Genomic DNA, 12,459 nt, shown 5'->3' with positions numbered 1-12,459 from the left:
GCCCCCCTCCCACGCTCAGGACTTCTGCGCTCCCCTCACCCACAGGGACAGTCCTCCAGGCTCGCCCCCTCCTTAGCCTCTCCGGTCTTCTCTTAGAGATTTCCTTCCCACCCACTCCCCTTCACCACCGTCCTGGTTCGGCAGAATTCTTGGGAGTGTGAGTGTGTGCGTCCGTGTGTGTGTGTGTGTGTGTGTGTGTGTGTGTGTGTGCTGGCGAGGGTAGCAGTACGGGTGGATGGAGGGGTGGCGGAGAGGGAGATGCTGGGTGGGGGAAGGAGGGTCAGAGGGAGCGGCCGCCGTGGGATCTAGCATCTTTCCCCGGTGGGTCAGGGGATGTGGGGGTGGCATCTAACACGGTGGCATCACCCACGGTTACTATACTATGCCTCAGTGGCCCCAGTGACCTGGACACCATCGATACCGTAGTTCTTGCATCTCCTCTCCAAAGGGCTGGGGTCGCCCCTGCATCTGCCCGCGCACCCTTCACCTCCTACCTCAGGGCCCAACACCCAGGTTTCTACCCAAAGCTTCCAAAGAACCGTCCTCAGCGGGCAAGGATGTGGGGGCAGCATTTGTTCTCCGGGGAACCTTGACAGGCAAAAGGGCTGCCCAGAGGAAGAGTCTGACTTTGGTGTGAGGGCAGCCTGGGTAGCAGTGAGAACTGCTTAGAATAAATCAGTGAGGGGTGGGGTGATGGTGGGGTTTGGTTCTAATTCTGGCCCAGCACTGGCACAAGAGGGGAGGAGGTGCTGGCTTTCATGGTCTCCAGGCAGCGCCCACCCTCACCAACACAATGTCACTCCCTGTTTGCTCTTAGTGCAGGTGGAGCAGCCTGTGTGGGGCGTCAGGTTCCCATGGGAGGGGACCAGAAGGGGAGCAGATCACTGGGGTGCAGCCGGTGCAAAGCTTAAGGGGACATGCACAGAACTGAGGTGTGTTCGGTTCCTTGGGCAGGACTTGCCTCCACTAAGATTTCTGCCCTGCTGGCTATCCATTCTCCTCCATTCCAAGGAAACTCCAATATGACCCTGAAATTCCACTCTGCAGCCCCCAGCAGTAGCTGTTGGAGGTGGGAGCATCAGTCAAAGACCAGATTAGACTGTGGATGAGGTCTGAGTTTACGGGGAATTCAGAGAGCCCTATGCAAGCTGTCTTTCGGAGAGGACCTGTTCCAGCTAGCACTGAGTTTACAGGGGCTGGGACATTGAAGGAGGATTTAGGCTTGAGGTGGGTGGGGATGTCGTCACCTGTCTCCCCTAACTCCCCTCCTCCTGGCACTGCCTGCCTTCCCCATCAGAGTGCCCTGGACCAGAAGAGCCTGATTTGCTGTTTGTTCAGCTCCAGCACAGGTGGCACCTCAGATAACCTGCTGGACTTTTCCCACATTGGATGGCGGTAGGGTGTGGGGGTGGGGAGCAAAGGAAATGTAGGAGAGAGAGGAGTGGAAATAGGAGTAGACAGACATTCACTTATTCAGCAAAGTATGTGCCAGCCATAGGGCTGTGTACTCGCTGTTTGATACGGTCTGTGCCCGAGTAGCTCCCACCCTCCTGGGGGAAAATGACAGGTAAGCCAATGATTACAATATATAGTTGTATATCTGCTAAGATGCAGAAATCAGAAATTTAGGAATCAGCCTGGCTGCCTTACTCCCTTATGCTCTTTTACCTGTAGTAGAGGCTGTGACAAAAAGTCCAAACTCCTCCCCCAAAATGAGGGATTTATTCTGCACTGCCAGCTGCTTTGGGAGTTGGCTGAGCTCAGGAAAGCCTGCTCAGGCAAGGTCATGTTCCCTTCCTGAGGCATCCTACATCCAGTGACTGCTCAGCACAGAAGTACAAAGGTTCAGCCTCCTCACCCCAACAGAGGACAACTCTGAGAGACATGCACAGCTCCTCGTGGGGTTGACCAAAGCCTTTGTGGGGACTGAATTGCTGCTCAGCTTCTCCCTTCACCCAGTCCTTCTTTCCTTGCTCTTGCATACGTGTAGACTCCAAGAGCGCTCCTTAGTAAACATCCTCCACAGTAATCTCTGTCTTAGTCTCTGCTTCCTGGGGAACATAACTGCCTCCCTCCCATAGTCAATCAATCATGAAGTCCTGTTGATTTTAGCCACTGAACGTTCCTTGACTCGGTCTGCTTCTATCTGCATGAACATTATGGCACTGTTTCTGCACTGCTCTTCTGGCTTCTTCAGTGGTCCACCACATTTTACAGATGCCCCCTTACCTCCATCCTCCACCTTAGAGTCAGAGTGATATGTGCAGAACACAAATCTGATTGTGCCACTCTAATGACCTCTGCTCTGGGGATGGAGAAAGCCTTTTCGCAGAGTCTCTGAAACCTGCATGGTCTGGCTCCTAGTGGCCTCTGTAACTACCTCATTTTAAGTCACTGTCCTCCTTGTTCTCTCCCCTGTAGACACACTGGCCTTTCTTTAGTTCATTTTTTTGGGGGATCTGTGTCCTCCGGTTACATGACTTTTGCACATGCTCTCTGGAAACTTTTCCTTCCTTATCTAATTAACTCCTGATCATCCTTCTCATCTCAGCTCAAGGCATTGGCATTTCTCAGGGATGTTTTTCTGGCTTCTCCTCCTGTGGTAGGCGGAATTACAAAATGGCACTCAGGATTCTCACTTGTGGGTAGAACCTATAAATATGATAAGATGCTACTTCCATGATGATGCTATATGACAAAAGAGATTTTGCAGATGTAGTTAATGTTACTAATCAGTTGACCTCAAGATAAAGAGATTATCCAACTGGTCCTAGCCAAATCACAAGAATGTACTCTGGTTGGCAGCAGAAGAGGAAGTCAGAGAGATTTGAAAAAAGAGAAGGACTTGACACACTATTGCTGGCTTGAAGATGGAGGGGGTCACATGGCAAGGAATACAAGGGGCTGTGGCTGGCTTGAGGAAGGAGCCGGGATTGCTCCTCAGGAGCAGGTGCCTGAGATTGGCCTCTAGCTGAGAGCAGTCTCTGGCTGAGAGCCAGCCAGAAAATAGGGACTATAGTCCTACAACCACAAGGAACTAGATTCTGTTAATGACAAGAATGAGCTTGGAAATGGATGTTCACCCCAGAGCCTCCAGAAAAGAATTTCACTTGCTTGACATCTTGACCTCAGCCTGGTGACACCCTAAGCAGAGGACCGAGCCATACTGTACCAGACTTCTGGCCCACATGCTTGTGACCTAATAAAAAGATGTTGTTTTAAGCTTCCAAATTCATGGTAATTTGTTATAGTAGCAACAGAAAACTAACACACCTCTCAGGAAGAAAGTAGCAAATACAGACCTTGCAAGCAAGCCACCCAAGGATGAAAGGACGAATTGGAAGCACTGGAAATTTGTTAACCTTTAGAAAGATTTAGGGTAATTGTTATGGCAGCTGGTGTGGAGAGCAACTTAAGGGGTAGGACCCATTGGGAGTCTATGACAGTTACTCAGACGACAGATGATAGCATAGCGCCTTGACCTAAGTCATAGAGGCAGTGGAGAAGATGGATCCAAGAGATATTTAGGAAGCAAACAGAATCTAGAGGATGCTTCCATGTTGAGGGTGAGGGAGAAGGATGAGATTAAAATGAATAAGGTTTATGGTAACTGGATAGGGACTGTTTGGTGATTACCTACTCTGTTCAAAGCACATTCATTACTTTTAATCCTCACAAAGAACTCTGCATTTAAGTCCGATACGATTGATTACTATTTTAGATGAAAAAAACTGTGACTCAGACAGAATTTAAGTAACTTGCCCAAAGCCACAAAACTACTAGGTGAAAAAGCTACAATTCAAAGCCAGGGATTTTGGACATCAGAATTCAGGTGCTCATACTATGATGCTTCCCAGAATGATCAGAAGTTTTACTAAGTTTCTCTGATCACCTTCTTTCTCTCATTTTACATAATATTTTTTTCAAATTTTCTTTGGACTTGTAAAATCTCTCATTTCATGTCACACACACACACACACACACACCCCACATGCACACATGCACATACACCATCATTCACTCACAATAAATAACCCGCCCTCCCACTTCATAGAGAAAATAGTAACCATCAGATAGCAACTCCCACCAGTGAATCTGTTCCCTTTTGGACATGGTAAGTTTCAGATGCTTTATTAGACATCTAAGTAGGAATTCCAGTAGGAAGTTGAATGCACAGTTTGCATAAGAAGTAATGCAAACCATAGAATTAATGAGAGTGTGTTAAATAAGAATAAATGAGGAACCAGATCAGAAATCTGAAAAAGACCATATTTAAAGTCTGGATAGGGAGGGGCGCCTGGGTGGCGCAGTCGGTTGAGCGTCCGACTTCAGCCAGGTCACGATCTCGCGGTCCGTGAGTTCGAGCCCCGCGTCGGGCTCTGGGCTGATGGCTCAGAGCCTGGAGCCTGTTTCCGATTCTGTGTCTCCCTCTCTCTCTGCCCCTCCCCCGTTCATGCTCTGTCTCTCTCTGTCCCAAAAATAAATAAACGTTGAAAAAAAAAATTAAAAAAAAAAAAAAAAAGTCTGGATAGGGAAAGGCCAGCCTGCAAAAGACAGGTGGGAGGAAAATAAGGGGAGCAAGCATCATGATCGAGAAAGGGAAAACAAATAAAAGCGAAATGAGAGGGGGAGGAAGAAGGAGAGAAATTAATTAATTTTGAATGCAAGATTCCTGAGAAGGCAGGAAAGTGTGTAATCCAGAGCCCATGTGGAAGGTTCTAGGTTTTGATAAAAGTAGAGCCTCAATTGTAAGAGGAAGATAGAAGAAAATAGTTATAGATTAAAATAAGTCATGGCCAACCAGCTAACAACTATTATTTTCTAGATGCCTTGGCAGCTAAGCATGGCTCTATGACCATATTCTGGACAGGGTTGTGGGTAGCAGTGATAAGTGCAGCTTCCAGATCAAGCTCTTATAGGAGAGGAGTGGACTGTTTCTTCCTCATTGTCCTTTCCTGCAAGTTGAATGTGAATGTGAGGGTAAGCCATCTCCAGTCATGTCATGAAGGTAACACACCAGGGATGGTGGAGTGATAAGATGGTAGGAGCCTGGATATTTCATACTCCAGCTGTTTTACTACTCCAAGTTCTTTCATATGACAAAGAAACTACACTCTTAAGGCCCTACATTTTTTTCTCTTCTTGTTATAGCAACTTTTTCTGTATCTTAATTAACACAGTAGGTGCACAGATTTAATGGCAGATGCTATCTTGTATTTTCTATTTTCTCTGTGAAGTTGGAGATCTGGTTATCAGTGAGTGGTGTGTGTGTGTGTGTGTGTGTGTGTGTGTGTGTGTGTGTGTATGAGTAGATAGGATTGAAATTTTAGAAGTCAGGATGGCTTAAGAAAACTGTATAAAATGGGAAAGAGGGAGGGGGCACTAGAGGCATGTAGTAAGATAACTGGGACCCACTTAGGAGTTGGTGACCATGAATTCCCAGTGGTATCAGTTTTTCCAGCAGCGCTCAGATAGTCAGATGCAAGCATGGAGAATACTGATTGTTCAATTCGCCCAAAGTTGAGATTTTGCCAGTTGGGTGGGATGGAAAAACTAAGGGACAAGGGCACAATAATGGGCAGGACAATGAAGTAGGTAACACAGTTTAAAGTGAGTAATAAGTAGGCTTCAAAAGGTTGCAGCGGTCAGAAATGAGAAAGGGAACAGAGTAGTGCAAAGAACATATCAAGGAGTGTCAAGGAGCAAAGGGGTATTGAGAGTGAAGAAGCAGCATTGGTGAGTGCAGAGGACCCCAAATCTGTGTACTGAGTTGTGAAACCAAGAGGTGCTACCCCTTTTTGCAGAGGGTGTACCATCCTCACAGGACTGCTGGTTTTAGTCAACACTGGAGTTGGAGGAGTGTTCAAAGAAGCTGATATTGGAAAAGGGGTTACGGAAGATGAAACTCCTCTGAGAAGCTTTCCTGAGTTAGGTGCCTCTCCTATGTACTTCTGTAACACCTTGTACCTCTCATTATGGTAATGTTTACAATTACATGTTAATAGTTGTCCTCTTGCTTACGTATATTCCAAAGGTCTGGCTCCTATCATTTTCCCCAACAAGTTCTCAAAGCACTCTCCACACTACTCTCATTACTTATTTGCAGTCTTTGTGCTCAAGGAACCTTGAGTTGTTTAGAGTTTCATGGTGCAGTCCATGCTGTTCATCACGCTTGCTCATACTGTCCTAACTAAATGCAGTTGGGCGATGGGGAGGTGAGGGCCAGGAGATGGTGGCTAGAGATTGTTTCAAGAAGATGGTTTATAAGAGGAAAACAACTCCAAATAATAGTTGGAATGGAGAAGGGGAATACTATGAGCATAGGAGGGGATGAAAATGCAATGCTAAGAGGGTGGAAGTTCGTTTCTCAAATCAGGAAATTCCATCAATGCCAGGGATTGAACCAGCATTCAGGAAGAATGGGATTGCTCAGGACCAGGAAACAGGGGACTTTAGACCAGAGCAAGGAGGGAACTGCAAAGTCAGTATGGGTAACCAGAGGAAAAAGACATTGACCCTTGTCCCAGAACAAGTCAGAGACCAAAGAGGTCAAGGAAACAAGTGCAAGATGTCCTGATATAGGGCCAACCTCAGTTCTGAGGGAAGCTACTTTTTTGATTCAAGCCTTGACCTGCCAAGGTTGTCATGTTTTTGCTTCCCCTCTGTGTGTGGGTGTGTGCGGGCGCGCGTGTGTGTGTGTGTGTGTGTGTGCGTGTGTGTGTTGTGAAGGGGAGTGCTGGCCCACCCAGCTTGACACCTATAGCTAGAATAATTTGCTTTTCCCTTGGGGAAGTCTCAATCACCTAGCTACTGCCACACTGGCTCAAGTGTGGGCACATGATCCTTCTTTCAATATTCTATATCACAATTGAGATAAGAGGAGAACGTTTAAACAACACTTCAGTAAATGTTCTGGGGAAACAACTAAAGAGAGGAGAATATAGTGTGTAATGTACAGTCAGATAGCCTGCCTTATAAGTTACTGCTTATTCTAGGAATCTTTCAGGTCCACAAAATATCAGCGCTTTACCCAGGAAACCTAGTATTCACACACAGCGGTGTCAGGGTGGTGGGATAGGCTCTGGCTCCTGCACCCCTGGCTCTCTCTCTCTCTCTCTCTCTCTCACACACACACACACACACACACACACACACAGCTGGGATCCAGTGCTAGGAGAGGAACCAGTCACAGTTTAATCCTTGAGGTGCCCGCTCACCCACTGGCTCAGCCCTTCCCTCTGTGGCTCATTAGGCTGCCTTCTCTCCACATCTTTCAAGGCCTTCTCTTGTCTGCATTTCTGTGATGTGCAGATATGCTTCTGTGCTGAGCTCCTGCCCACACTCCCTGCCCACGTAGGAGGCCCTTCTCTTGGGATAATTAAACAAAGAGGGAGCAGGCTGAAAAGACAGACCGGCTGGAGCCAGAGCAGGCAGGGATGTTGGTCAGAGGAAAGAAACCAGGGAAAGGACTACCTTCCGGAGTCTGGGGCTTGTGCTAGGGAGAACAGAGCGCGCGCGCGCGCGCGCGCGCACACACACACACACACACACACACACACACACACAGGGGCTTGCTCTCACTCATGGTTACACTTGACTTCGGACATGGGCTTTCACAGATAGGTCAAGAGGGGCCTGGATCTCCCATGTCAGGGACTCACTTGAAAGTTAAAAAAGCCACAGGAAGGCTCACTCAGGGAATCACCAGGGAGAGGGCTTCCATGAACACACCCGACTTATTAGCCTGTGGTGCCCTATGGCACTTGTTGGTGAACAGCAAGGCTGAGGACAATAAGCCAAGATACTGAAACTGGAAGGGCACTGCCAGACACAGAGAAAGCCCACGCGTGTTCGATGAAAAGCACAAGGATTTTTCCTGTAGGGAGGGCAGTCCTGAATCCTCCCAGCCAATCAGTAGGGCGACCCCAACAGGGCTGCCTCCGGCTCTGACTCGGCACAACTTCCTCTGTAATGGCTTTCAGCATCATCACTGCTGCGTTTTAGTCTTTGCTAAAAAATCAAGTGTTCTTACAAACCAGTTGAGACCACTATTCTGTCTGTAAGATTCCATTTCTCCCTGTTCCTAAGATTCTAGCTCTTCCAGCTTTACAAGACAATGCAATTCTGAGGCCAGGGCAGGAGGTAGAAAGAGGGGAGGAAAGGGGAACCCTGCGCCCTCTTCTGGCCAGACTTGGCATCGACAGTCCAGTCCAGAGGCCCAGGGACAACGTGTGCCCCACTGCCTCAAAGGCGCGATCTTGGGTACAGGGACAGGGATAACCGTCATAGCTACCATTCATTATTAAGCAGTTGCTGCTTGTCAGGCACCAGCAGCCAGTTTACAATCATTATCTCATTTACATTTTAATTCTCCAAGCATTTCTTTCAACAACACTGAAAGTTTGTGTAGGAGGCTGAGAGTCCCTCAGCTAGCAAGTGATAGTTCAGAACTAAAATCGGACTCAGATTGGCTCCAAGCTCTTTCCTATCTGTTGTGCTTTTAGGCCAGCCTAATACTTGCCCTGACTTGGGCCTTGACTCTGACCCCAGCTCTAACGTGGCTTAACCATCCTCCCCTGATCTGAGCCTCAAGCCAAACCCTAGCTTCAGCTTCAATCTAGAATCCACCCACCTTGTCTCCTGCTCCTGGCATCTAGCATTTGCACGGCATCTTTCCTTGGGTTGGATGGCCCTTCTCCCTATGAATCTGATTTCCTCCTGAGCTTGATACTTTATTTCCATCTGCCTCTTGGGCGAGCAGCCAAACTCTCAGAAAGAAAAAGATGAAGTGGGGAGGCCAAAGGAACATTGAGGAGGAGGGTACATCTCAAATCTTAGCCAGGCCAAGGTGTCCTGAGGTTAGTGATCCCAGGACAATGAGTGAGGCCCTAGGTCCTGTGGGAGGGAGAAGAGCTAAGCTGGAAGCAGCTGGGCTCTCAGCAGCAGGGCCCTTGGACAGTTCTTGTAGGAGAACTACAGCTCACCCCTGTTGGAATCTCACAGCAACTCCAAAACTCCTGCCTCCCTCCCAAGCTGTATGTGTGTGGATGGGAGAGCTGGAATTTGCAGCTCTTCTCCAGAGCACTGGGTGGTCCTTTGTCTTTGGCTGCAGCCCTGAGATCAATGCTTCAACACATTGGGCAGGCTTGCTGGTGATTCACAAACTTTGCTCTGCACTACTGGCTTCTTCTCCCCTGGTTAGCCCCCCTGCCCCCAACCTCCTTACTGCTGGCAACAGTCATTCTTAAGAAAGGAAGGAGCGTGTCTGGCCTCAGCCTCAGAGGAGGCAGTCCCTTACTTATCTCCCTAAAAGAAACAGTAAGGCAGACCTAGGTTTTATTCCATGTGACTTAGGAGCCCTGTGATATTGGGTAAATTATCTAGTCTCCCAGAGCCTTGGATTCCTCATTTTGTTTATTTATTTTTAATGTTTATTTATTTATTTTGAGGTAGGGAGGGGCAGAAAAAGAGGGAGAGAGAGAGAATCCCAAGCAGGCTCTGGAGCTGTTAGAGCAGAGCCCAACATGGGGATTGATCTCATGAATCATGAGATCATGGCCTGAGCCAAGATGAAGAGTTGGACACTTAACCAACTGAGCCACCCAGGCACCCTTTGTATTCCTTATTTTATTTTTTTTATTATTTTTTTTTTTTAAATTTTTTTTTTTTTTCAACGTTTATTTATTTTTGGGACAGAGAGAGACAGAGCATGAACGGGGGAAGGGCAGAGAGAGAGGGAGACACAGAATCGGAAACAGGCTCCAGGCTCTGAGCCATCAGCCCAGAGCCTGACGCGGGGCTCGAACTCACAGACCGCGAGATCGTGACCTGGCTGAAGTCGGACGCTTAACCGACTGCGCCACCCAGGCGCCCCTGTATTCCTTATTTTAAAATGGGGTAATAATGACCTCTTTCTCATGTAGATGTGAGGATTAATTGAGATAATGCACTTAACTCAGGACCTGGCATAAAATAGCTTCTCAATAAATCACATCTAATATATTTTTAATTGCTCTATGCATTTCAGTTTCCTGATCTGGAAAAATAAGCACAATAATAATTTAAGCTTCCTAATGTTATTATAAGAGATAATGAGGTAATTTATGAGATAGTAGTTGTGTGTGTGTGTGTGTGTGTGTGTTACATAACAGTACTTTTAAAAATTGGAACTTTCCTTGATTCTCTAAATCAGACAAGTCTCATGTAAGCTTTTAACCACTTACCTTATGGAAGACTTAATTTCCCTTTATGTTTGCTGGCTTTCTTTCCACTCTCTTTTCCCACAATTTAGCACCTTGCAAAAAGTTACTGGGGGATTTATGTTGGATAGAATATGTGGGTAAGAGGAAGAAGGCCTGGGTTTAGAGGTCATGCTGGTTATGGGGGTACGCACCTTGTTCAAGCCTGTGCTCCCACTAGGTGGCGCTGCTCTGAGGCTCCCGTGCTGTTTTGGGCCAGGATCATCTTTCTCCGGTTTCCAAAGACCCAATTCATAGTGTTCCCTATTCTGGGCCCCCTGTGAAAGTGGGGTCCAGGCTGTTTTCCTCCCCAGAAACCCTGTGATAGGTAGAATTTTGGCTCCCATTACCTTGCCTTCTGGTGTTACTCCTGTGATTATGGAAAAAAAGAACTTTGTGGATGTAATTAAGATTAATAATCAGCTGACCTTAAAGTAGAGCCATTATCCTGGATTATCTAGGTGGGCCTAGTCTAACTACATGAGCTCTAAAAAGCAGAGATCTTTCTCAGCCTTGTAATAAGTGGGAAGTAAGAGATTTGAAGAATGAGAAAGATTTCACAACAACTTTGTTGGCTTGAAGATGAAGGGGCCATGTGTCAAGGAAACAAGGACATCAGTTTTACAACCAAACGGAATTGAATTCTTCAGTCAACCTCAATGATCCTGGAAGCAGGTTCTTCCCCAGAAAAGAGGCCAACTTGCACAACACCTTGATTTTGGCCTTGGAAGCCCTGAATAGAGGGCCCAGTTGAGCCACAATGTGCCAGGATTTCTGACTCACAGAGTTGTGAGATTATAAATGGGTGCTATTTTTTTTTGAAGAATTTGATTTAATTAACTTATTTTAAATGTTTTATTTATTTTTGAGAAAATAAAAGTGGAGGAGGGGCAGAGAGAGGAGGACAGAGGATCTGAAGCAAGCTCTGCGCTGACAGCTCTCTCAGCAGTGAGACTGATGTGGGACTTGAACTCACAAACTGTGAGATCATGACCTGAGCCAAAGTCAGATTCTCAACTGACTGAGCCACCCAGGTACCCCTAAATCCATGCTGTTAAGACAGCTTAAAAGCTCTTAAATTTGTGGTAACATTACTGCAGTAAAAGAAACCTAATATTCAAGAATCCCATTCCTTTTCAGTCTTGGGAAATCTCCTTTCCTCAGGCTCAGAAGCTCCTGCTTCTTCAACTCTAACTCCTCACAGACAGTTGGACACAGTTCACCTAGGACCCTGGTCATCACAAACTAAAGTTAAAGCGGAGAGTTTCTGAAAATTTCTATTTTTGACTCTGTCATTCAAAATGTTTTAGGTCTAGGGGATACAGAGACTTAGGTTCTTTCTTATGATGGGACATGGGATGAAATGACAAAACCCAAATGAGTATCTCAATAAAGTTTTCTGTGACCTATATAGGTACTTAATACACAGTATTAATACACAGTAATAATACACAGTAATTTGTATTTTTTTGGACCAAAAGATTCTTGTTTTTTGTTTTCATTTTGGTAATTCCAGGACCTTAAAATTGTGTTCTGTTCTGCCCATCCTGACCTAACTCTATTCAGTTTGATACCAAATTGTCAAAACACTGTCTGTCATCCAGTGATGGAAGTCACTCCACTACTAGAGGGCCCCAGCTTATTGCTGGTATAAGACATATTCAAGATGTCTTCTGGCCTGGGGGCTCTACCATAAGGAATCCTCCTTATCCTGGAACTGCTAAGGCAGAGCTAGATGCACATCTGGCCCCAGAAGTGTTTTGTTTTTGTATCTAGGACAGAGAAGATGGCCCATAATCACCTTCCTTATGCTATAGACCAGGATTCTATGGGGATAACAAGAGCAACCTGTTCTAATAGAGCCTTCTCTCGGACAGGGGTGAACATTGTGGTGTGCCAGTGGAAAGCTTATTCTCAGCTCCCTAAAAAACCCATCAAGTACCACAAAAATGGCCCCTATAACATACCCACCCATTCTGGCAGAGATGGTAGGAAAAAGCTCTTAAGAAATTGACACACATCTTCCTCCAACATTAGTTACCAAATATATATTTGAGTACATACTACGTGTCAGGCACAGTTTTGGCCTTGAGGATATAGAGATGAATAAGAAAGACTGAGTGACAGCCCTGTGGATCTCAAATTTTGTGAGGAAGGGATCACAAATAACTACAGATTTCTAAATGGATTAATGTGCAATTATCCTCGTAGTCCCTCCTGA

The sequence above is a fragment of the Leopardus geoffroyi genome, chromosome D1 (genome assembly GCF_018350155.1).
Source record: "Leopardus geoffroyi isolate Oge1 chromosome D1, O.geoffroyi_Oge1_pat1.0, whole genome shotgun sequence".
Taxonomy (NCBI): domain Eukaryota; kingdom Metazoa; phylum Chordata; class Mammalia; order Carnivora; family Felidae; genus Leopardus; species Leopardus geoffroyi.
Note: the sequence above shows the minus strand (reverse complement) of the source record.